At 46.0% G+C, this 27,543-nt stretch overlaps 1 protein-coding gene across 1 annotated transcript in view; it reads right to left on the bottom strand.

The window, feature by feature from the left end:
• Positions 1 to 8,029: 8,029 nt before the first annotated feature.
• Positions 8,030 to 27,543, bottom strand: part of LOC143924111 (DNA mismatch repair protein Msh6-like) — a 35,390-nt gene continuing 15,876 nt past the window's right edge. The window contains exon 4 of the mRNA XM_077448166.1: positions 8,030 to 11,776. The gene's annotated coding sequence lies outside the window, so the exon portion shown is untranslated. The remainder of the gene's footprint in view (positions 11,777 to 27,543) is intronic.

Raw genomic sequence — 27,543 nt, 5'->3', positions numbered from 1 at the left:
TAATGAAGAAGAAATTGGAAAAATGGGATAGGGATATTCAGAAGAAGAAAGTGAAAAAGTATAATAGAGATACAACAGATTTTAAGAATAATAAAATTTATGCGTGGCAGACTAAGGAAACAACTACAACTAATGAGCAGGAATCTTCTGGGGATAGTAATGTATCAAGTGTAAGGCAGACCCAGGGGGTTAAAACCCAAGAGGGGAAAGGAAAAACCACCATGAAAAATACTGTTAATAAAACAGGTGCTTCCCAGGTCTCGAGACCAACTTACACTAATATCCAACAGAGGAGGTCGGAACCTCAGGGGGGGTACCAGTCACCGAGATTACCACCAATGGAGGGGTACCCACCCAGATATTTTGACCACCAGCCCCCACAGATGGATGGGTATGGTTACCCGACAAACTATGCACCCTATATAGATCAGAGATGGCCGCAAGAGGGATACGGTACACCGAGAGATCCCCCTATATCATTGTATAATAGATTTACCCCTTTGAGACAGGATGATAGGGGAAGGAGATATAGTGGTAATTCATATCCCCCTCAACACCCTCCTCCTCCACCTTTTCCAGAGCAGAGGGGGAGAGGGGGCAGGGGAGGTGGGACTATGAGAGGACGAGGATCAGGGGGACACAAAGATTTGAAGAATGTACCTTACCAACAAAACCCACCAACTGTAAGAGACGGAGGGGATGCCGGGCAGGAAGGCGCAAACAATCCAAGAAAGAGATTGAGGGACAACTGAATGATGGAATCTTTAATTTAAGTGAGGTAGAATTAAATACTAATGAATTGCACATTTTGAATACGGGTCTCAAATGTGCCCCGAAAAAAATCATGAACAAATTCGAAGTGTACATGGATATTCAGAAGTATACACGCAGTTTAAATATTAAAAAATATTTTCTAATGCACCCCAGTAAAACACACTCAGAGGCGAATTTAAGGCCTCTGCAGAGTGACAGTGGTTTAAAAAACCGCTCTTTATTTAATCCCCAGATTGTGAGCAATCACTTCGTTGAGGTGTTTAAAAATTTGGTGCTGAATGATTTAGAACAATTACCCATAAAAAAAGGGGTGAATGCGAGGCATTTTATAGATGGAATAAAATCCTTGGAAAAGAAGAAGGGAATTATCATTCGACCGGCTGATAAGGGGGGTGGGGTTGTCATCCTGGATAGTGCCTTTTATGATAATCAATTGAGGGACCTATTGAGTGACACCAACACCTACAGGAAGTTGGATGCAGACCCCACTAATCAATACCAAAGCCAGTTGGAGGCCCTAATCCAGTGGGGTTATGGGAAGGGGGTACTGAGTGGCAGGGAAGCTAGATATTTAACCCCTAGTTTTTGCCGTATTCCAGTGATCTATACCTTACCCAAGATCCACAAGAATTTGGAGGCTCCGCCTCCACGCCCAATTGTGAACGGGATTGGCTCGGTGACAGCTAGGCTGGGGGAATATTTGGATAAATTCCTCCAGCCTAGTGTAAGAGACACACGAGCTTTTTTAAGGGATACCACCGATCTCTTGAAATCATTGGGTGATATTTCTGTCCCCCTGATGGCCGAGGTCTTCCTAGTAACAGCTGATGTATCCAGCCTATACACTATTATCCAACACGAGGATGCCCTACTAGCCCTCAATTGGGCGATGAGTAGGAGGGAGGATGTCTCCCATTCCCGGAAGGTATTTGTGGGTCATGCTTTGGAGTTTTGCATGACCCACAACTACTTTTGGTATGGGGGCATGTTCTACTCTCAGCGGGTTGGTGTGGCAATGGGGGCTAAGTATGCCCCGAGCCTCGCCAACCTGTTCATGGCTGAGTGGGAGGATAGGTTCGTTTTTCAGAACAAACCTCAACAATTATTATTTTATCGTAGGTTTATAGACGACTTATTCTTTATTTGGGTGGGTACTGAACCATCAGTTAGAGAATTTATCAGGAAATTGAATTCCAACCCCAATAATATTGTACTGGATTATAACATCAGTTCAAAATGTGTTAATTTTTTGGACCTTATTATTGAAAGAAAGGGAGGTGTAATGAAAACTACGGTCTTCTTTAAAGCCACCGATCGGAATAGTTTCTTATCTACGAGAAGTGGGCATCACCCCTCTTGGATTAAGAACATTCCGAGAGGACAATTCTTGAGGGTACGTCGCAATTGCACCACTGATGAGGATTATCTAACCCAATCTGAGGTCCTGAGAAAGAGATTTATACAGAAAGGATATAGTGCAACCATTCTGGATATGACCATTAAAGAGGTGGCTAATACACCTAGGGAAGTTTGCCTTGAGCCACGTAAGAAGGAAGGGGACACACAGCATCAGTTTAAGTTTTTATCGGGATTCCATCATCAGTATAAGGAAATTGAACACATCTTTGCCAAACATTGGTATATTCTTGGGAGAGATAAACATTTGGGCTTGTGCCTTCCAGACTATCCCAAGTTTATTTACAGAAAGGCCCCGAGCATAGGGGATAAAATCGTTAAAAAAATAATTGATCCCCCGATCAGACAGACAATATCAAAGGAATTGAAGGGATTCTTCTCATGTAGGAGATGTATTTGTTGCAAAACCGTGAGGAATCTGAGTAGGGGGATCACTGAGGTGACTAATGGAGTGGGCGAAACCTTCCACATAGAGGAATTTATGACATGTAATATCCCATATGTGGTATACTTATTGTGGTGTCCCTGTAAGTTATACTATGTGGGTCGTACCAAGAGGCTATTGAGAGTTCGCATCTCCGAACATTTGACTAACATTCGCAAGGGGTACCAAGACCATAGCGTATCCTTACACTTTAAAGAACATCACCATCAAGATCCCAGCCTTTTACAATTCTGCGGTATAGATCACGTACACCCCTCATGGAGGGGCTCGAATCGGGTGAGGGAACTCTCGCAGAGAGAAACCAAATGGATCTTTCTGATGAAGAGCCTGACGCCGAGGGGTATGAACATCGAATTAGATGTGAATAGCTTTATCAATAACTCATAATACTGCAGTGTAAGGATAGGAAAGGAGTGATTCCCCTTTTTTGCGTTTTCGCGTTGTCATTTGAATTGACCTCTCTGATTTAGTAGGATCACAGGCTTGTGGGGAATTAAAACCCACCAATGATTGCAAGATCATGTGGGTTATAGGAAATAATTTATAGAAACGTCTGGAGTAATCTATTAAGTACAAATGGGCTATAGGAAACCATTTATAGAAACGTCTGGATTATTTGCCCAATAGGCCCAATGGGTTTGATGAAGAATGACCAATAGTGATATCCATTGAGATTGATAATTTTAGTCTATACTATGCGGATAGGTGAATAAGGTGAACCATATGTACTCTGAGATCAAGATTTATGGAGTGGTGAGGTGTATATAGGTGTTCATACACCAGATTGATGGGGGTACATATGATAACTTTTGTAATCAGCTGCAAATATAGATAAATATTTAATTTATTGGTTTTAGAAAGATGTGATGCATATTAACTTATTGTCATTTGCATTTATGATTGCATGATATAAATGATGGAACATGTATTATGTGAACTCTAAGGCAATGGCGACATAGAGATACTGTAGGCATCCTAATGGGGATAGGGAGATGAGAGTTATGTTATAACTACTAACATCACCCCTTTTTTTCACCTCTACTATAACACTTGGTGAATTATTGGGAGGAGGGTCAGTATATGGTTTGGTATAGCCACCTATATGGGAATGGTAGGTACTTTACAGCTGTACTATATGAAGGATGACTGATTGATCTGACTGAATCCCGTGATTCGAGTGGACATCTGTGAATTGGAGGTGATACTAGCTCCCTGCTGTGTGAATTAATGCTGTCGGATTGACATCCGAGGTGCGCGTGCGCGGTGACACAGGAGGAGGTTTTCGGATGTCTGGGGAGAGATCCGAAGGGTTGGGAGGACGAGCGGTATTGATAACCTTTTTTCACTTCGTAGTTTAGAAAGGGAGTAAGTGACGCTTGCGCAGTGGGGGGCGAGGCTGTCCCTGATGTAGAAAGCCCATGCGGTGGGTGGAGCGAGGGGCTGGAAGTTGTGAGCTGACGTCAGTTGGTGATCTGGGAGGTGGACAGTATCTGCGCAAGCGCGAGTGAGGTGTCGACGCATGCGCAGTGGTGGCACGATCGGATCTAACGATGAGTGCCCCCGTGGCGGGTGGAACGTTGAGCTAGGGCGTGCGTGCTGACGTCGCTTAGGGATGGTGAGGAGGGAGTTAGCATTTGCGCACACGCGGGCTTACTATTTGTTCGGCACACCGGGTTGTGTAATGGGGGGCGGGGTGAATTATCGGAGTAGGGGTGGGGACACCTTGTGGGGTGTTTTGAAGCACAGCAAGGGGGGAGGAGACTTGTACAGGCGCCGCCGGATGCATATGAGCTGGGATTTGTTACAGCTGCTGGCTCACAACCCCTCGGATATAATGCAACCGGATTGGCTCTGGACATTGGAGGAGGACTCTGATGGAGAGGTGGGTGTACCCGAGCATTCAGATTGGTGGGAGGAGAGAACTGGGAGTCACCTTGTGAAGAGTAGCTGTGACTCTCATTTAGGGATGGTTGCCATTAGAATAAAAGGAGGTATTGAGATCCAGATAGCCAATCCCATGAATAAGTCCTAGTGACGAAACATGTCGGGGGCGTGGCTATCTGGCAACCATTGATTGTATCAAACTCTGCAAACAAGGCTGAAGTGTGTGTGCCTCTTACACGAGGAACAGGATTGGAGAGAGAGTGTCATTGAGAGTCTGGCTGTAGGGTACCATACAGCTGAAGGAGGGGTGAGAGATATCACTGACACTGCTAACTGTGACCAGTATCCACTGTAACCACCAATGCCTTTGAGTGTAGTTTTTGCTGATGTGAATTATTGCAGTGACTTTGAAGTGCTTTTTATAATCTTTTTACATGTGAGTGCATTACCAAGTGGCTTTTAAGTGTGCTATTAAAGTGGTTTATAGTATTACACCATGGGAAGCCTCTGTTTTTCTTTTTGAGGAACTTGGGGAGTCAATCCTATTTGAATCTGCAAAAGGGAAGTAACACTCTCTGGATATTGTGTGCTGGACATCTGTGATTCCCAATTAAGCTATTTGAAACGCCTGTTGAGCCTGGTGCGAGAGTACTAGGCAATCCATTTGGTGAGTGCTCCATCCATAGGGGGTCACTAGTGGTGTGGTGAAGGAGTTTTCATCGTCTGGGGACACTGATAAGAAAGCACATAGGAGAAGGGCGTGCTGATTTGTTCATTTATCACCACCTGTCGTTCTACTTTGGGATACTTCTATTGAGGACTTTTTCACTTATATGTTAAGAAATTGTTCTTCTTTTTTCACTTTAAATTAACCTGCTTTTGCTGTATGTTATAAACACATGTAAAGGAGGGCAGACACTGTATGCATATTTGTTTGAACAGTTTTTTTTTTTTTTTTTTTTTTTTTTTTTGGGACATGCACATATTTTAAGTGGATATGAAAATATTCATTTAGTCTTTGCACTTTTTGAGTGATTAAGTTCACTTGATATTTCATTTATTGATTTGATTTTTTTTTATATATATATACAATATTTATTTGAGGTGTATTGAATAGGGATTGATGAATCCACTCTGTATACTTTCATTATATATTTTTGGAGTTCTTACTGGGGGACTAATCTGTCCCATTTAGCGCCACAAGGGGATAGTGATTTAACACGGTGTAAGTGTGAGGATTTATTCACCTTCTAAATATTTGAATAATATACAAACAAGTGGCAGCTGGGGGGAGGTTGGGTGCTGGCGCAGTGTTTACACACTAGGTGGCGGTATTTGATGTGTGTAGTATTTTCTGTTAGATGGAGTTTAGCAAAGGTATTTCTCTTACTAAAACTTTCTTTAACCACTTCAATACAGGGCACTTTCACCCCCTTCCTTCCCAGCCCAATTTTCAGCTTTCAGCGCTCTAGCGCTTTCAGTGACAATTGCGCGGTCATGCTACACTGTACCCAAATGAAATTGTTATCATTTTGTTCGCACAAATAGAGCTTTATTTTGGTGTTATTTATTCACGACTCCGTTTTTTTTTTTTGCGATATAAGCGCAAAAATAGCGGAAATTTGGAAAAAAAACAATATTTTCTTTTTTCTATTTGAAAAGAAATCCAATAAAATCAAATTTTGTCATAAATTTAAGCCAAAATGTATTCTGCTACATGTTTTTGGTAAAAAAAATTCCGTTAAGTGTATAATAATTGGTTTGTGTGATCACGGACATATGTACGCAAATGATCATGTACATATGTGTGCAGGTGATCACGTACATATGTGTGCAGATAATCATTGGGACATGTGATTTTAGTGGGACATATGTGGGGGACATGTTTTTATTATTAGGGACATGTGTTTTTATTATTTGGAGACATGTATGTTTTGGGGACATGAGTGTTTTGGGGACATATGTGGGGACTGTGTTTATACTGTGTGGTGTGTTGTGTGTTTACACTACACTGATGATCAGTGAGTAAAAAGCTGTAAAAAGCAGCCCATACTCACTGATCATCAGCCGGCTGCAGCGTTCTGCTCTCCTCTCCTCAGCGGTGACTTCCGTGTGAGGAGAGGAGAGCCGATTGCCTAGCAACCCGCTGTTTGTTTACATCACATGACGGCCGTGATTGGACACGGCCGTCATGTGATCAGGAGGGCCAATCACAGAGCCCTCCTGCCGATCTGAGATGTGCCGTGTCCGGGTGACACGAGCCGGGTGGGAAGTGGTTAACAACATAAAAAAAAGAATAAGAAAAGTCATTACAGATGGATTTTAGAAAGGCTGAGCAGTGCGGCATAGCAGAAACAGACAATGTTTACTGCCCTCCATAAAATACAACTTTGCAACAATTACATTATTCACAGATCCTAAACATCAGCAAAACAGCCTTGAAAGTGCTTATAAAAGCCTCTTCTCACCTTCACGTCGAGCTTCCTACTGAAAATAAAATATTGGTTATAATGAATATTTATGTACAAAATGTTGCTGTACAATAGGAAAACATTGCTAACTCCAGTTTTACAGTTTCCGAATTTTGTTCCTGAACTATGTAAGTGGCCACCTATTGCAGATCTTAAAAGGACCAGTCCACCTGCTGTAAATATATGGGTGATGATGAATAACTGATACAACTATTATGCTGTGTACACACGATTGGACATTCCGACAACAAAACCGTGGATTTTTGTTCGAAGGTTGTTGGCTCCAACTTGTCTTGCATACACACGGTCACACAAATGTTGGCCAACAATTACGAACATAGTGACGTACAGCGAGCCGATAAAAAGGAAGTTCAATAGTCATGTGATATCTCCATTTTGAACGCTAGTTTTCCGGCTCCTACTTGATTCCGTGTAATGTTTATGCAGAATCACTGTGACTCTTAACCCCTTTCTCCTGATGCATGCTGGGGGAGGGGCTGTACCAGGAAGTCATGCACAGTATATGTGGGACTGGAAGCAGCAGGATACTTAGAGGGAGATCTGTTGTATATGACTCCTCCATGTAAGAATGTACATCACTTTCTGAGCGAGTAATAAACCCTTCCCTGGTTAATAAATGCATCCAGCCTGTGTGTAACTTGCTGAGCAGACACTGGCAGCATTGCTAGCAACACCCTGAGAGACCCTGTGTCAAAGGGACATAACACTGAGCATGCGTGAACTTTTGTGCAACAGACTTGTGTACACCCGATCGGAAAATCCGACAACAAAGTTCTGTTGGCGGAAAATTTGAGAACCTGCTAGCCAACATTTTTTGGTGGAAAGTCGGCCGATATACACGGTCAGACTTTCAGCCAACAAGCTCCCATCCAACATTTCCCATCGGAAAGTCCGATTGTGTGTACACGGCATTAGTGTTACTATGGAAACAGGAGTATGTCAATGCAATGCAAAACTCCTATTTACAGTGCCTTGAAAAAGTATTCATACCCCTTGAAATTTTCCACATTTTGCCATGTTACAACCAAAAACTTAAATGTATTTTATTGGGATTTTACATGATAGATCAACAAAAAGTGGCACATAATTGAGAAATGGAAGGAAAATAATAAATGGTTTTCAAAAAAATTTACATATAAATATTTAAAAAGTGTGGCCTGCATTTGTATTCAGCCCCCTGAGTCAATACTTTGTAGAACCACCTTTCTCTGTAATTACAGCTACAAGTGTTTTTGGGGATGTCTCTACCAGCTTTGCACATCTAAAGAGTCACATTTTTGCCACATATTCTCAATTGGATTTAGGTCTGGACTTTGACTGGGCCATTCTAAAGCCCCATACACACGATCGGACTTTGTACAAACTTTCCCGTGGACTTTTGTACAAAGGGCGTGGTCCACAAGTTTGTATTGCATACACACGGTCGGACTTTTTGACAACAAACACGAACGTAGTGACGTCACAACGTACTGACGCCACTTCAAAAGAGGGACGTTCAATGACTCCAGCGCCACCTTTGGTCAACTTCTGTATTGTAGTCCGATCGTTTGCATTGGTTCTGAGCATGCGTGTTTGTACCTTGTACAAAAGTCCGATGCTTTTGCATACACACGGTCGGACTTTGCTCCATCGGACTTTTGTTGCCAGAAAGTTTGTCCGTTCGCACAGCCAACAAAAGTCCGATGAAAACCGAAAAAGTTTGTCCGATGGAGCGTACACACAGTCGGATGTTGCTCCAAAACAGCTAATTTGCATGTTTGTTGTCAAAAAGTCTGACCGTGTGTACGGGCCTTTACACATAAATATGATTTGCTCTGAACCATTCCATTGTAGCTCTGGTCGTATGTTTAGGGTCGTTGTCCTGCTAAAAGGTGAACCTCCGCCCCAGTCTGAAGTATTTTGCAGACTCTAATGCCGCGTACACACGACTGGTTTTCCCGTCGGAATAAACTCTGAAGATTTTTCCGATGGAGTTCCGCTGAAACTGTCTTGCGTACACATGATCATACCAAAGTCCGATCGTCAAGAATGCAGGGACGTACAGCACGTACGATGGGTCTAGAAAAAGGAAGTTCAATAGCCAATAGCCTCCGTCTCGTACTTGCTTCAGAGCATGCGTCGTTTTTGGTCCGTCGGAACAGCATACAGGCGAGCGTTTTTCCTGATAGGAATTGGTTCTGTCAGAAATATTTTAAACATGTTATTTCTAGGTCCGTCAGAATTTTCAAAAAAAAAGTCAGATGAGGCATACACACAATTGGAATATACAATGAAAAGATTCTGTCTGACTTTTTCTGTTGGACATTCCGCTCATCTGTACGCAGCATTAGTTGGGCCCCCAGACACTGAGAATTCAAAAAGAGATTTATTTTCTGTTAACAGAACTGGGGAGAGAGGGTTAGGGCCTGAACACCCTTAGGCAGATGGAAAATACTTGGCAGACTCCGAGACAAAAATAGGAATAGAAGAACAGCTATACAGTTCAAGGACCTTTAAAGAGGAAGTAAACCCTGATGGGTTTACTTCCTCTTTCATTCCCTGCAAAGGTAAAGCATAATGGACTACTATGCATCGCATAGTAGCCCATTATGTGTCACTTACCTGACACAGGAGCCAGCAAAGTCGCCGCTGTCCCCTGTAGTCCGCCGCATCCATCTTGCTGGTGGCGTCTCGCAGCTCCGCCGCTGTCATTCAGCGAAGCCGCGATGACGTCACTCCCGCGCATGCGCACGGGAGTCGACACGCGCGGCAGCTCCATTCTTGGAAATGCTGCGCTCAGTGCGCCTGCGCGCCGCTGTCTACGGCGCATGCGCCGTAGACAGCGGTGCCCGTTTTCGGGAAAATATCTCCTAAACCATATAGGTTTAGGAGATATTGCTTGGACCTACAGGTAAGCCTTAATCTAGGCTTACCTGTAGGTCAAAGTGGTTTGTAAGGGTTTACAACCACTTTAAGCTGAATTGCAGCAAACTCTATCTGTAGACCGCTGTCTCCTATAGCAACTGATCTGGTAACTTCAACTTCAGTACGAATCGCAACTCACAGTATCCTGTTCTGGATCCTCTCACTGAGCTCCCAGTCTCTCACTAGACTCTTCAAATCCCAGCCGCTACTGGATCCCTTGAGCTCCTTTACAACTATCCCACTGTGGCTTCCAAGTGTCACCAACACTGTCCCACTGGGTCCCTGACTTTGCTCTTCAGCTAACCTGCTGAATCCTCTGCAAGCGTCAGCCATTCTGTTCCGCTGGGTCCCTAGCTTGACTCTGCTGAGGCTTTCCTAACTTAGTTATCCTTGCTATCTGGGTTCTTTGGACAGAGTTTCGTAACTCTCTTTGGGCCAATAAACCACACGGGGTGAATGCTTGTAATCTGGCCAAAAATAAATACAGGTTGGCATCGGGGCAGTCCACATGGCTAGAGCCATAGACTGTTCAATGCAAGGAGGACGTGTATTCCACTGAAATGGAAACAATCCTAACCACCCTCGATGGCCTTTTGGTTCTCATAAATCCAAAATCTTTAGTCCATGGAAAATCTTATTCCTTCTCGTAATTATAAAGGTGCATAGCTCCCATCTGTCCCTGACTTTGAGGGACTGTCCCTGATTTGGAGCAATGTGCCTCTGTCCCTCTTTCCTCATTTGTCCCTGATCCATATAATTGTATACAAAATGCACTTTTTATTTTTCAAAAAGTGTTTCACAGTGATAAAACTTTCACCCAATTTCTAAATTGCTGCATTTGTACATTTTAAAAGCCAATATAAAGGAATAGTAGTGGTAAAAAAAAATACTTGTAGATTTAATTAACCTTTTTTTGGTTAATTCTCCTTTAGGCTCGATTCACATCTACGCATGTTGCTTTTGAGTGTTTCTGCAGTGCCTTCTGCGGTGCTTGCCACCTTTTTGGACACGCATTTTTACCATGATTTGCGGGTTTTTTTATACTGTATGTAGATGGTTGCTAAGGAGGGGGCCGGGAAGCCGGCCGCCGCATCCCTAACAGCCAATGAGTCATCAGCTGTCAGCGGCTTCCCGCTGAATGTAAAAAAAAAAAATTGCCGGTTAAAAAAAAAATTGTGAAAAAAACAGTGTGAGGCCCCCCCCCCCCCCAGGTCCATACCAGGCCCTTGGGTCTAGTGGATTCAGACGGTACTCCCTCACGCTAAATTTTTTTAAAAAATGTCGCGGGGGTCCCCCCCAAAATCCATACCAGACCCTTATCCGAGCATGCAGCCCGGCAGGTCAGGAAAGGGAGGGGACGAGCGAGTGCCCCCCGCCCCTCAACCATACTAGGCTGCATGCCCTCAACATGAGGGGATGGGTGCTTTGGGGCAAAGGGGGCCCCACGGGGCTCTTGCTTCCATGTTGATTGCGACAAGGGCCTCTTCCCAACAAACCTTGCCAGTGGTTGTTGGGGTCTGCGGGCGGGGGGCATATCGGAAATCTGTAAGTCCCCTTTAACAAGGAGGCCCCCAGATCACGGGCTCCCCCCTATGTGAATGAGTATGGGGTATAGTTGTACCCCTACCCATTCACCAAAAACTTAATGTAGTGTTAAAAAATACAGTAGACAGTTTTTGACAAGTCTTTTATTAAAATTGTCTTCTTCTCCGCGTCTTCCTCCATGTTCTGCATCTTCCTCCCCCGGGCTTCTCATCCTCCTCCTGCTGCTTCTTCTTCCGCTCTTCCTCTTTCTTCTGTCTTCTTTGTCCGGTGTTCTTCTTCCTCTGCTGCCGCTCCCAGCAGTGCAGTTGCTGTAGATCTGAGAGGGACATGCAAGGAAAATAAAAAACAGCATTTTAGCTTCACATGATTGGATGATAAAATCAGCAGAGTTTCCTCTCATTTCAGATCTTCCCCTTAGATCTAAAGCTAATGCACTTGAAAGTGTACTTGTAGTGAAAAGTGGATTTGCCTTTAGTAAATAACCCCGACAGCCGCTGATCTCAGCAATATGTGTTGTGAGAATTTGATGGGAGTTCAATGTAAAATTAGATTCGAATTTCAGTCCAAATTTCCAAATGTTGAAGCATTTTGTTACGTTATTCGGAGCGTTCGGTAAAATTTGTTTATATTGTAATTCAAATTAGGGTATTTGGATATATCCGAATAACAAAAAATGTATCTGAATATTAATTCGGAAACAAAACGAACTGCACATTGAGAATATTGGCTGATGCTATCTTTGACCTTTAGCCCCCGTTCACACCAAATCCAACTTTTACATTTGTGAGACTTCATTTGAAGTCGCATGATTTTAAAGCTGCAGATCAGTGCGACTTCGGGTGCGACTTGGCTGTCAATCTGTGCGACTTCATGCACAGAGGTCTATGCAAGTTGCATCTGAAATTGCAAAAAATAAATCGGTGCAGCGTCACATTGATTTGAACTGTTCCATTTCTGACAATAGGGTGTGATTGTCAAGGGATTTGGACCAGTTAAATCTCATGACAAGTCACACCGGTATGAACGGGACTTAATGCCAGATGGCTACTATCTGCTTCATCTGTATGAATACGTCCAACTCCTCTTGTATAACATATGTCCAGTCATAATGATCTATGGTCTGTCTTTATTCATTAAAGCGAAGCTCCATCCAAAAGGGGAAACTCTGCTTGTTGGCTACCCCCCCCCCTCTGCTGCCACATTTGGCACCTTTCAGGGGGCAGCGGATACCTGGCAAAACTCCCACTTCTGGGTAAGATTTCCGCAATTATTGTGTGGCGATGTACGAAATTTTCGGCCCCTCCTCCTTCCCTTCCGCTGCCTTCTGGGAGGCACACAGGTCCCAGAAGATAACGGGACAAGTCCGAAAGTGCAGCGTGACTCACGCATGCGCAGTAGGAAACAGGCTGTGAAGCTGCAAAGGCTTCACTTCCTGTTTCCCTTGGTGAAGATGCTGGTGCCTTCACCAGGAGCTGATGGATGGATTGGCTTGGGGTACCGACATTGCACGATCCCTGGGCAGGTAAGTGTCCTTATATTATAAGTCAACAGCAGTGACGGCCCATGCACTGTGGGCACACGGCCGCCACCCCTCCCCCCATCCATGCCCCATTCAGGACGCCAGACGCATGGATTCCTATGGTGGGGGTGGTATATTTTGAAGAACCTGATTAGAGACAGAGGCTCTAATAGACTACAAAATAGGATGGGCTCAGGACGCAGAGAGTGTGCCCTGATCCCATCCAATTGTGTGACAATAGCAAATTAATTTTCGCTATTTTCACACTAACCTTCCTCCCAACCAATCAGGAGGCAGGACGTCAGACCTGCTTTCTGTTTGGCCAAAGCACCAGGTTACCCTATTGGATGCCTTGCACTTAAGAAGGGAAGCAAGGAGACTCGTGCTGAAGCGGAGGTTGCCACCGCTCTGAGAAGTATGTCCCCTCGGCTGAGTCAGCTGCACCCCCCCCCCGCGCGCAGATCGCGGCTCTGGCACCCCCCTTGGGTGTCATAGCCGCAATCCATGCTCGCGGGAGGATGTAGCGAGAGCCGCAAACTCTGCGAGTGTGTGTGGGGGGGGGGTGGCTGTCAGTGGGCACAGTGGCTGCATTTGGTGGGCACAGGTGGCTGCGTTTGATGGGCACAGGTGGCTGCGTTTGATGGGCACAGGTGGCTGCGTTTGATGGGCACAGGTGGCTGCGTTTGATGGGCACAGGTGGCTGCGTTTGATGGGCACAGGTGGCTGCATATGATGGGCAAGTGGCTGCATTTGATGGGCAAGTGGCTGCATTTGATGGGCACAAGTGGCTGCAATTGGTGGGGGAGGGGTTTTAGTATTTTTCAGTTTGTTTGAACCCCCCCCAAAAAAAATTTGAGCACCAGCTGCCACTGGTCAGCAGTTACAATATTTGTAGCTGCTGACTTTAATAGGTTTTTATACACCTGCATGTTTTTCTCCCATATTTCCAGTAGGTGGCGCTGGTAATCTGCAGGCTGTTTGCTTCCACTCCTCTCTTTCCTATGAGAAGCAGTATAGAAGAACTTGTGTGCATTCATTGTAATCCTCCAAACCCGCTAAAATACATCCAGCTACTCAGAGTATGCTAACCAGCTTCAGAAATCATTACCAACTATCCTGTGGCAAAGAGGGCTGAGCGTTACCTCTGCAGACCAGGCTGTTCGATTTCCCCCTTTGGCGCAGTATTTACCAGTAATTCAGACATGAAGAAAGCCGTCCTGCACAATTTTCTAGAAGAAAACATCCAATCAAGTATTTTTTTTTTTTCCTGGTGCCCACATGGCAACATACTAAACCACATGTATGCTGCCATGGATTAGTGCCAGGAAAGGAAAATTATGGTAAGTATTTAATACAATTTTCCTGATGCCAACATGGCAGCATACATGTTAATATACTGCCATTGATTGGTGCCAGGAAAGGAAAATCGTGGTACGTATTCAATTCAATTTCCCTTTTCTTTTTTTTCTTTTTTTTTTTTAAGGCCTTTTTCATAGGGCAGCCAGATGGTGGTAAAAACAGGCAGTCGAGCCCCTGGCCACCTAAACCTTAACATACAGGGGGCAGTATTCATGTTGTGGCCGTCGAGCTTTGCAGAGCAGCAAATTGTCAAGTTGAACAGGACTGCATCGCTACCACACGGCAAACACTTGGCTTATGGTTGTGGCGCATTAGTTCCATTTTAGTTCACTGTTCATCAAAAGGAAAACAAAAGAAAAAAAACAAAAAACACAAGCATTTCAGGAGGTGGGAAGATTGCATGTACATGGCAAGATGTTCTCTGCTGTAAATGAAGGGCATGTTACTAGGCTATTTTCTCTCCAGGTCGAATGTTATTCCTTCATAAAGAATTTAGTAAATCAGTAATATACTGCTTTATAAGCTAACAATCATAGGAAATAAATACTATGAGCATCAGCTCCATCTAAAGGATATAGATATATATATATATATATATCTTTTTTTTTATTCACTCGATTCAAAATAACAGTGGAACTAGACTTTATCTTAGCGCTATAAACCGAAATCGCTATTTAATATGTTTTTAATATTTAAAATAATCTGCTTCCCCTCTATTCCTGCTGCTGGACATCATCAGCTGAGCTCAGCTGCCTCTCTCTGCCTGTTGCCGAATCCGCGGGCCTCACAGCCTCTCAGGTCTCACTCTCCGGGCCCCGGCTACTACTGGGTGGGGAGCGGAGAAAAATAACTCTGCCGGGGAAGACAAGGAGATAAGCAGGCAGACGGCTGGCCGGGACGTGAGCCAAGGCAGAAGAACATGTGAGCAGAGCTGAATGGGCATGTGCCGGAAACTGAAGAAATAGTCCATCCGCTCCGACCAGCACATCATCATCAGAAAGGGACACAGCTCCTGTTGAAGTCAAATCCGGGGACAGACTTGTGTCCTCAATCCAGGGAGTGTCCCCTGAAACCGGGGACATCTGGTCAGCCTATACTGGGGTGATATGCAGCTGCAGGCATCATACCGGTACCATTTTTTTAGAGCCGAGCAGACCCGGACTGGGACAAAAAAATAGGCCTGGGCATTTTGGATTGAGCAGCCCTTAACATGTTAACTGGCCCGTTCCCCACTCTCCACCCTGACGGATCCCCCAGGAGAGGGAAGGAGGGAACCCGACAAAGGTGTGGGGGGAGAGGGGGCCAGGAAACAGCATGGGGGGTGGAGAGCACTTGGGGGTAGCAGAGAGCATGGGGAGATGTGGAGAGCACGGGGGGTGGCGGAGAGCATGGGCTGATGTGGAGAGCATGTGGGGAGTTGGAGAGCATGGGGAGGCAGCGGAGTGCATGGGGGAATGTGAAGAGCACGGGGGGAGGTGGAGAGCATGGGGGGGTGGTGGAGAGCATGGGGGGTGGTGGTGAGCACAGGGGGCGGAGAGCACATGGGGGCAGTGGAGAGCATGGGGGAATGTGGAAAGCGCAGGGAGGGGGTGGCAGAGAGCATGGGGGAGGTGGAGAGCACGGGGGGGGCAGTAGAGAGAATGAGGGAAGCAGAGAGCATGGGGGAATGTGGAGAGCACAGGGGAGAGGCAGAGAGCATGGGGAAATGTGGAGAGCACAGGGGAGAGGCAGAGAGCATGGGGAAATGTGGAGAGCACAGGGGAGAGGCAGAGAGCATGGGGAAATGTGGAGAGCACAGGGGAGAGGCAGAGAGCATGGGGAAATGTGGAGATCACAGGAGGGCAGCAGAGAGCATGGGGGAATGTGGAGAGCATGGGGATAGCGGAGAGCATGGGGGAATGTGGAGAGCACAGAGGGGGGGGGGGGCAGCAGAGAACATGGTGGAATGTGAAGAGCACGGGGGGGGGGGGTGGTGGAGAAAATGGGGGGGTGGAGAGCACAGGTGGGCAGTAGAGAGCATGGGGGAATGCGGAGAGCACAGGGGGGATGTTGGAAAGCATGGGGGGGTGGAGAGCACAGGGGGGGCAGCAGAGAACATGGGGGAATGTGAAGAGCACAGGGGGGTGGTGGAAAGCATGGGGGGGTGGAGAGCACGGAGGGGTAGCAGAGAGCATGGGGGGAGGTGGAGAGCCCAGGAGGGTAGCAGAGAGCATGGGGGGAGCTGGAGAGTCCGGGGGGGGGGGGGGGGGGTGACGGAGAGCATGGGGGAGGTGGAGAGCCCGGGGGGGTGGCGGAGAGCATGGGGGGATGGAGAGCGCAGGGGGGTGGCGGAGAGCATTGGGGGAGGTTAAGAGCACGGGGGGGGGGCAGCAGAGAGAAGCAGGATAGGAGGAGTGGTAGGGGTGGCTGCATATAGAAGAATCATTCCCTCCATCTTCCTCCTGCAGTCTCGGAATGCCTGCTCCTCCTCTACCTCTCGCAGGTATTCAGAGACTGCAGGAGGAAGATGAAAAGATTGTTCTATATGCAGCCCCCCCCCCCCCAATGCTTATCCTATCCATGTTACGGGGGGGGGGGGGGGGGGGGGGGGGCTGTACTCACGTTTTCTCTTACCGCTCATTCCATGGTGTCTGCTCCAGCCTCTTCCCCTCTTCGCAGTCCATGCCCCCGGCACCGACGGCTGACCTATACGGGCGAGGCCGTAGGTGTCTCATGTAGATCCTCCCCCTTCATGTTTCCGTCCCCCCGGCGGCTTGGAGCCGAGGGATGGCTTTCTTGTGATAATAACCAATGCGGCTAATCAGCCACTCTATTGTTATTACAAGCAAGGCGAGGCCCCCCTTCCACTGCCTTCCTCTGCTCCACCCGGGCTCTCCCGTCCCAATGGGAGGCCCGAGCAACCAACAGGCACGTCCGGTTTACCGCAGCCTTAAAGGCGCCAGATTTAAAAAAAATGTCAGTACTGAAAACAGCCAAACATGGCATTTTGAATGCTTTTAGGTGCAAAGGAGAAATTTGGGGTCTTAAAGACCCCAGATATCTCCATAAAGAGTATATATAAAAAAACATGTTGCGCTGTCATATAAATAGTGCAACAATTATCACACCTAATATATTTTGTGATTCATTCAAAAGTCCAAAGGAATAATGTCCTGAAAACACCATAAAGTCCATAGAGTGATGAAAAGAAGGTGCAATGTCCTCCAGTTCTTATTCGGTGCAATACTTAGTGCTCCCCATAGGAAAAGAGCAAAATATCTGCTTAGCAGATCGATAGACCTAGCAAGGTCTGTACTCGCATCTGTGAGCTTTATCCCTCACACTAGGTGTAGGCTACATCAGCTTATCCAGCCGCCTTATGGAAAGCGATCATGGAAACCACCAAAGATATATGCCCTTAAGGTATCCTCAGGAATCAGTCATGCGATATAACAATGAGAAAGAGAAAACTCATTGCACAGCATCCAGATAAAAATTAGGAGTTTAACCACTTGTCTACCAGGCACTAACACCCCTTCCTGCCCAAGCCATATTTCAGCTTTCAGTGCTATCGTACTTTGAATGACAATTGCGTGGTCATGCTACACTGTACCCAAACAAATTTTTTATCATTTTCTTCACACAAATAGAGCTTGCACCGATGGGCACTGATAGGCTAAACTGGTGGGCATTGATAAGGTGCACTTATGGGCACTGATGAGGCGGCACTGATGAGGAGGCACTAATATGCCGCACTTGTGGGCACCAATAGGTGGCACTGATATGTGGCACTAATGAGCACTGATAGGAGGCATTAATGGGCACTGTTAGGTGGCACTGATGGGCACTAATAAGCAGTGGTGACGGGCACTGGTAGGCGGCACTGGTGGGCATGGATAGGTGGTACAGGTGGGCACTGATGGGCATTAATGGGTGGCACTGATGGATAGCAGTGATGTGCATTGATGAGCAGCACTGATAGGCGTCACTGAATGCCAGCACTGACTGGCATGGCTAATGGGCACCGATTTGTGGCACTTGTGGGCAGTGGTGCGCACTGTATGCTGGCATTGGTGGGCACTGTATTGTTACACTTTATTTCTATATTGTAATCAAGGCACTGATGATCAGTGCCCTGATTACATCCCTAGATGTCCCCCTGTGAGGAGATGCCACTAAACAGCTCTCCTCTCCTTACACTCTGTCAGAGTGAGGTGAGGAGAGCCGATTACCAGCTTCTCCATGTTTACATGTGACTGGCTGTGACTGGACACAGCCGATCACATGTTTAAAGAGCCGCGGCTCTTTACACAGATCGGGGTCACGCCGTGTCCTAGCAACACGGCGCAGCTGCGATCGCCGCGCTGCGTGCCCCCACGGTCGTGCGAGAGCGGCCGTTCTGGCCCGCTGTCATATGACGGTGTCCCAGAACAAGTGCTGCACCTCCCTGCCGGCATTTCACAGTGGGCAGGCGACAAGTTAATAAAGGTTCTACTTACAGCAGCAAAGTAAAAACAGGCATTTGGAAACTAAACAAACCATCCCACACCATCCATGGGCATCACAACCTCACCTCCATTTCCTTGCCTTGCCTGACATATGTTTTATCTGAATAGACGTCTTCTGTGTACTGCTTCACATATTTATGTGAGGCAGTACATTGATAGATAGATAGATAGAGATATATATCTCTATCTATCTATCTATCTATCTATCTATCTATCTATCTATCTATCTATCTATCTATCAAAATAACGCAACACACAGCCATTAATGTCTAAACCACTGGAAACAAAAGTGAGTACACCCCTAAGTGAAAATTTCCATTTCCAGGTGTGAATAGGGAGCAGATGTGTTAAATTTGGTGTTATCGCTCTCACTCTGTCATACTGGTCATTGGAAGTTCAACATGGCACCTCATGGCAAAAAACTCTGAGGATCTGAAAAAAAAAAAAAAGAATTGTTTCTCTACGTAAAGATGGCCTAGGCTAGAACCCTGTCCTGTGCTCTGATGAGATCAAGATAAACTTATTTGGTTCAGATGGTGTCAAGCGTGTGTGGCGGCAACCACCAGGAGTACAAAGACAAGTGTGTCTTGCCTACAGTCAAGCATGGTGGTGGGAGTGTCATGGTCTGGGGGTGCGTGAGTGCTGCCGGCACTGGGGAGCTACAGTTCATTGAGGAAACCATGAATGCCAACATGTACTGTGGCATACTGAAGCAGAGAATGATCCCTTCTCTTCGGACACTGGGACGCAGGGCAGTATGATAATGATCCAAACACACCTCCAAGATGACCACTGCCTTGCTAAAGAAGCTGAGGGTAAAGGTGATGGACTGGCCAAGAATGTCTCCAGACATAAACCCTATTGAGCATCTGTGGGGAATCCTCAAACGGAAGGTGGAGGAGTGCAAGGTCTCCAACATCCACCAGCTCTGTGATGTCCTCATGGAGGAGTGGAAGAGGACTCCAGTGGCAACCTGTGAAGCTCTGGTGATCTCCATGCCCAAGAGGGTTATGGTAGTGCTGTAAAATAATGGTGGCCACACAAAATATTGACACTTTGGGCCCAATTTGGACATTCTCACTCAGGAGTGTACTCACTTTTGTTGCCAGTGGTTTAGACATCAATGTGTTGAGTTATTTTGAGGGGACAGCAAATTTACACTGCTATACAAGCTGTACACTCACTACTTTACATTGTAGCAAAGTGTCATTTCTTCAGCGTTGTCACATGAAAAGATAGAATAAAATATTTATAAAAATGTGAGGGGTGTACTCACTTTTGTGTGATACTGTATATGTAGTATATATCGCCAAGAAAGAATCTGTATTTGCTGTGATGGATCGTTCATGGCAGCGGCAGAGGTTTGCTGGTATAACTGAACATTTACACAGCAATTTAGTTTGAAAAAGAAAATATGTCTATGGAGATCAAGCCCTGGTAAATGAAAAGCTGAGAGCCCTGGGCCTTGTCTTTGTTTTTCTAGTGAATCAGAGGAAAGCTGCTGCATTTACAGGACCCGACCTGCAAACACCTAATTTACCAAAGGGATTGCTACAAGAAAAACCCATTAAAATGTATTGCACACGGATGGGAACTCTCCGCTATGCTTCCCTCCTAAGACCAAGGACTCCCTATTTATATTATTATTAACGATTTATCTAGCGCCAACAGTTTACGCAGCGCTTTACAATGTATAGGGGGGGACAACACAATTACAGTACAATACAAAAGGTACAGGATTTATATATATATATGGATTTGCATACATTTATTTCATGTTATAGACTAAATAGCATTATAGTGATTAGTTTTGTTTAGATAATAAATGAGATATCAGCACCTTTTCCCCATGGGATCTTGGCGCTGATAGATGTAGACTTTGGGCATCTGGCATGTTTATGGCTGGGTTCACACTATCTTCGCATTCAGCTCACAGCAGGGGTCCGGTGTGTCCCCGTTCACCATTTCAGCCCAAATTTTTGGCCAAATTTGGACCTGAACCTGACCAAAAGACACAGCAGGGATATGTCAACCGGCTCAATAGAGAGTCGGTCAAAATGATCCTGCTATTGCAAATTGGATGTGGAGAAACCGCATCCAATTTGCAATAGTGTGAACCCAGCCTAAAGGGTAAGTTCACCTTTACAGAAGAATCTGTAAGGTGAACTTACACAGGACCGCCTCCTCATCCCCCCCCCCCCCCCCCCCCCCCGAGTCCCGCTGGCCTGTTGTTGCGCCGATCTCCCTCGTTCTGAGCCCCGGTATAGCTGCATCACGGGTCTGGGGCTTAGAAATCCCCACAGCCGAATCTCCAAAACGTACCCCGTAAGGAGGGAAGTTTCGGAGCATTCTAATTGGTCAGCGGTGTCACATGGGCGGCGCCCACCAATCAGAGCCCGTGTAGCCGGTCCTATCAGCCGAGCTCCGGACCTGTGATTGGGGGGGTGAGAAGGGGGTCCTGTGTAAGTTCACCTTATAGATTTTTCTGTAAAGGTGAACGTACACTTAAAGTTTAAAGTTATATTAAACTCTGTTTTTAAAGGGGTGTCAGGGTGGGGGGGCAGGTGGCAAGCCAGCTGCTGACTTTTAATAAGTGCACTTACCTGTCCAGAGTGCCCGCGATGTCAGGCACCGAGGCCAACCTGTCCCTCGGCTCTCGGGTCCCGGCGCTGCCATTCTATCTAAGGGAAACAGGCAGTGGAGGCTTGCGGCTTCACTGCCCGTTTCCTACTGCGCATGCGTGAGTTGCGCAGCGCTTTGTGAATGGGGCGCACTGTGTTCTGGGACACACACAGTTTCCAGAACACACCGCGCCCTATTCCCCAGAAGACAAGGAGGAGGAGAACGAAGACCAGCGAAGATCACCGCGGAGTAGGAAGAGGCAGTTTAGGACGATCTGCCTAGCAACAGGTATTTTTTTAAATCTTTTTGGAACATTTTAATGTAGTTTTGTTTTTTTAGGGTGGCCCTCCACTTTAAGCACTTAAGCATCTGAGTACTTCTTTATCATTTAATCCTTGCCTGTGCCATGACCTCAGCCCCAGGTTTCCTGTGTCAGGGTGGCTCCTTTCTCTTGCAGCGTCCTACAGAGCCACCCTTGCATGCAGGGACTAGAGTTGTGTCTTCTTACACTGTGTACATCAATCGAAAATGCACAGCCCCATAACCTAGGAGGCATTGGTGTGCACAGCCTATTGCATTAGGGTGTGCACCCCAGAGCATAAACACACATGCATGTAAATCAGCAGAGTAATGGACGGTGTCAGTAGAGAACAAATTGGTGCCAGTAGGGCAGTGGACAGCGTCAGTAGTTTTTGATTTTTATTATTTTTTTAAATTATTTTCTACAATATAATTTTCTTATATGTTTTATTACTTTTTTACAATTATTTTTAGAAGCCCTGTTGTGGGGCTTTGGTGAAATGTCAAGGGTCTAAACAGACCACTTATGTCTCACTTTTGAGACAGAGAAAGTGTTAGATTTTAGTTTTAGGACTAAAATGGCATTTTAGTTTTAGTCCCATTTTAGTCTTCTGCAATTGTTTTAGTTTTAGTTGTATTTAGTCGACTAATTCTCCAGTACATTTTAGTCAACTAAAATGTCCTAAGTTTTAGTTGACTAAAATCTCCAGTACATTTCAGTAATTGCAATTTAGTTGTAGTCATAGCCTTTTGACTAAAATGGCATTTTAGTTTTAATTGTATTTAAGTCATCACAATTGTTTTAGTTTTAATCGTATTTTAGTTGACTAAAATAGTATTCATTTAGTCGACTAAAATGTTTTAGTCGACTAAATTAACACTGCTGAGGACAGAGATTCCCTAGTCCCTTTCTTTGCAGCTTGCAGAAGAGATCGGCACAGATCACTCACCAACTGCTGTTGCTCTACATTTTTTTGGGGGGGGGGGGGGGGCGGAAGACCAACAGGAAGGCGGCGATCAAGGAGGAATACTGCCCCAATCATTGGTGTCAGTGGAAGCAATAGTACCCCATCATTGGTATCAATGGGAGGAGCAGTCCCCCATCCTTTGCCAGTGGGAGGAATAGTGCCCCATCCTTGATGTCAGTGGGAGGAATAGTGCCCCATCATTGGTATCAGTGGGAGGAATAGTGCCCCATCATTGGTATCAGTGGGAGGAATAGTCCCCCATCCTCGATGTCAGTGGGAGGAATAGTGCCCCATCCTTGATGTCAGTGGGAGGAATAGTACCCCATCATTGGTATCAATGGGAGGAGCAGTCCCCCATCCTCGATGCCAGTGGGAGGAATAGTCCCCCATCCTCGATGTCAGTGGGAGGAATAGTGCCCCATCCTTGATGTCAGTGGGAGGAATAGTCCCCCATCCTTGATGTCAGTGGGAAGAATAGTACCCCATCATTGGTATCAGTGGGAGGAATAGTTCCTCATCCTCAATGTCAGTGGGAGGAATAGTGCCCCTTCCTTGTCAGCGGGAAGAATATTTACCTTTTGTAAATCAACCCCTTTAGTTTAGCTTTTATGGGGCTAAAAAGAGGACGTATCATGTCACCTCCCCACCGCCTGTCAAATGCCTCTGAAAAGCAATCCAAAAGCAGATCACTTTTCAGAGGAACAGCAATTTCTCCACATGTCTGAATCTAGCCTTAGGGAGGTTCACTCACCCTACTTGTCCTGGTTACCATTGTCACCGGGACCAAAAGTGGGGAAAAATCCAAATTTAGGATCGGTCATCAGAAAAGGAATAGAGTGGATATCTTATAATGAGGGGTCTTGTTCCAGTGACCACTGACTAAGGTGGCATTGCCCTCACTTTGAGAGATTTCTTCTGTTGTGTCTACAGGTCAGGGACTGAAAATAAATCTCCCCAGTGGGATACAAATGGCAAAACAAAATCTTACAGGGGGTTCAACCCTTTGTAACTTTATTTAAAAAAAAAAACATACAAAAAAAAAAAAAAAAAAAAAAAAAAAAAACATTGCTTCAGATTTACTTTAATATTACTCCATTGTGTGGTGAATTGAGCGTTAAAGTTTTCAGTTTTAAAGTCGTTCATTCATTCAAAATGAGCCGCCAACACACAGCAGCAAACAAAAAAATATCCCTGCAGTATTATTTAGTGCGGCTAATGTGAGTCATGTTTATTGAGGTGTAATACTAAAGGAATAGGACTGCAACGCATGGCATGAATCGTCATTACCGCGCTTCCCCTCGGCTTCAGTGAATGGGTTCGCCATTTACCAACAAAGCCATGCAGTTTATAGACAAGATCCTCATTTTAGGTAGGTGTTTTCCATAAGGAATTACTTTTTATTTATTCATGGTACGTTAACCACCAGACTTCCGGACGGTTTTACCCCCTTCATAACCAGGGCATTTTTTTGCCATTTAGCACCGCGCTATTTTAACTGACAATTGCGCGGTCATGCAATGCTGTACCCAAATGAAATTTACATAATTTTATTCACACAAATACCAGTTTCTTTAGGCGATATTTGATCACTGCTGGATTTTTTATTTTATTATATGAGTAAAAAAAGACCGAAAAAAATCAAAAAAAAAAATCAATATGTTCTACTTTCTATTCTAAAACATATATAATAAAAAAAAAAAAATCTAATTTCTTTTTAAAATATAGGCCAAAATGTATTCCTCTACATGTCTTTGGTAAGAAAAAAAAAACACAAGTGTATTAATTGGTTTGTGAAAAAGCTATAGCGTCCACAAACTATGGTGTATATATACTGGAGTTTACGCAGTTAAAGGCGCTATGCTGTAATGGCGGTGATCAGTGACTTATAGTGTGACTGTAATAGGGTGGCGGGCAAACTGGCGCTAAAAGACGCTATCAGGGAGGGTCACTAACTGACACTGACGTCATTAAGGACACTAATACATTGCTCAGGAATAGTTGTGTACACAGGGCTGGTGCAAGGACTTTTGAGATCCTAGGTGAAATCTCCTTTTGCCGCCTCCCTCATTTGGCTCCACTCCTGACTCCACCCCCTTCGCCCTGTCCATGTATACCCCACCTTTTTAATGAAGCGCACATCAAATGCAGCCTCGCCCGCGCCCATCAAATGCAGCCTCGCCCATCAAATGCAGCCTCGCCCGCGCCCATCAATGAATGTTTACTTGCTTCTATTCATTTGGGAGTCAGGACACAGACAGTGTCCTCTGCCACCACTGCGCCTCTGACACTATGAGCGAATGGAACGGCGACTGCTTTCTGATGCTGAGACTTTGTTGCTTGCTGCGGGGAGAAGAGAGTAGAAACACCAGTGGTCGGGCGCCCCCTAGGCAGCAGTGCACACTAGGTGGCTGCCTAGTTTGCCTAGTGGTAGCCCCGGCCCTGACTGTACATAACACTGTACTAACAATGCTGGTAATCAGGGTTTTAACTGTGTGCCTAACAATGTGTAATGTTTACGGCTTTTACTTTTTGATCTGTCTAGTTTCCCCCCCTGTTTTTCCAGGGAGAAAAAACAGCTAGATTGTTGTTCCTGTTGCACAGAACTGTGTGTGATTGGACACAGCCCCTCAGCTGACTTCAGGCAAAATCAATAGTTGAAATCAGCTGGCAAATTCTCAATTCACAGCACAGTTCGGCAGGTGGCGCCACTGAACCCAAAAGAATGTGCTGACATACAAGTACAAGATTGTGCCTGTACCTGCCACCTACTCACAGTTAGTGGCGGCTGGCGCTCAAATTTCTTGGGGACGGCCCCCCATCCAGCCAACACCCCCCAACCAGCCATCCAACCGCCACCAAATCAACCCACCCCCCCATCGCTTGATCGATCGCCGATGCCCTCCCAACACCCACCCCCCGTCGATTGCCGCTTTGCTCGCTCATCGCTCGCCAACCCCACATTTACCTTTATCCTTGCGTTTCTCTCTCCAAGTCCCAACAGTCTCCTCCTGGCCAATCAGGAGTCCTGCAATCCGGCCAAAGGGGGCTTAGGAATCCCGGCCAGTCGGGTCTCAGGATTTGCTGATTGGCCAGGAGGAAAAACATGTGAGAGGGGTCAGGGCGCTGTCATATGACGTCCTCCCGTTTAAACAGGGAATGCGCGCGATCGTGCGCGTGCATCCCTGTTTCTTCGGTGGCGGCGTGTCACGGAGACACTGCTCACCACTGGAGGGGACGAACAGCCATTGGTTATGGCTGTTTACCACGTGATCGGCCGTGATGAAGTCACGGCCGATCACAGATGGTCACACCCCGACTGTGCACTGGGAACACTGCTCGTCACCGACGCTGGTAAACAGCCATTGGCCGGCTGTTTACCCACGTGATCGGCTGTGATCCTTTCACAGCCGATCACTAAAATGTAAACAAACCACGGTAACGAGATGTTACCGGGTTGTTCTCCTCCCCACACACCGATCGTGTGTGAGGAGGAGATTGCGGTAACATCTCGTTACCGCCTAGTGTACACCAATCACACTGATTGCCTGCCTACCCCCCTCAATAAAGAGGACCTGTCACCACCCCTCATAGCACCTGTCACCAGGCCCATCAGGGTACCCGAGCACCTGTCACCAGGCCCATCAGGGTACCCGAGCACCTGTCACCAGGCCCATCAGAGTACCCGAGCACCTGTCACCAGGCCCATCAGAGTACCCGAGCACCTGTCACCAGGCCCATCAGAGTACCCGAGCACCTGTCACCAGGCCCATCAGAGTACCCGAGCACATGTCACCAGGCCCATCAGAGTACCCGAGCACCTGTCACCAGGCCCATCAGAGTACCCGAGCACCTGTCACCAGGCCCATCAGAGTACCCGAGCACCTGTCACCAGGCCCATCAGAGTACCCGAGCACCTGTCACCAGGCCCATCAGAGTACCCGAGCACCTGTCACCAGGCCATCAGAGTACCCGAGCACCTGTCACCAGGCCATCAGAGTACCCGAGCACCTGTCACCAGGCCATCAGAGTACCCGAGTACCTACTTGCAGCCCATGTCTCATATAATATACATTGGGGTGTTTGCTTTCCAAAATGGGGTCATTTTGTGGGTAATTTCTCCAGGACCTTCAAAAGTGTGATGGGTAGGAATGAAATGAGATGTGTCATTTATGCTCCTAGAACGCCTGAACGTACTACTTCAATGTTCGGCCTCTCTATGTGGCCAGGCTGTGTAAGTCCTACACATGCAGTATCGCCATACTTGGGAGGAGTAGCAGAATGTATTTTGGGGTGTAATTTTTGCTATATACATGCTATGTGTTATAAATATCTTATAAATTGACAATTTTGTGTAAAAAAAATAAAAAAATAAAATAAATGTGTTTTAATTTTTTTCCACATATTCCAAAAACTTCGGGAAAAAAATTAGCCATTCAAAAGACTCATTATGCCTCACAGATTATACGTTGGGGTGTTTGCTTTCCAAAATGGGGTAATTTTATGGGAAATTCCATTGTCCTGGTACTCCAGGGCCTTCAAAAGTGTAATAGGTGGTTGAGAAATGAGATGCGTAATTTTTGCTCGTAGAACGTCTGAAGGTACTACATCAATGTTGGTGTTCTGTATGTGGCCAGGATGTGTAAAAGTCTCACACATGTGGTATCGCCGTACTCGGGAAGAGTAGCAGAATGTATTTTGGGGTGTAATTTGTAGGGATGCACCGAATGGGTTTTTTGGTGCCGAAACCGATACCGAAAATGAAAATGAAAAATACACTAGGCCAAAAACCGAAACCGATACCGAAACAGCACCGATACCAAAAATAACT

This window comes from Lithobates pipiens, unplaced genomic scaffold, assembly GCF_037356315.1.
Source record: "Lithobates pipiens isolate NorthernLeopardFrog02 unplaced genomic scaffold, aLitPip1_a1.2 Scaffold_22, whole genome shotgun sequence".
NCBI lineage: Eukaryota > Metazoa > Chordata > Amphibia > Anura > Ranidae > Lithobates > Lithobates pipiens.
This window is presented reverse-complemented; position numbering and strand designations above follow the sequence as displayed.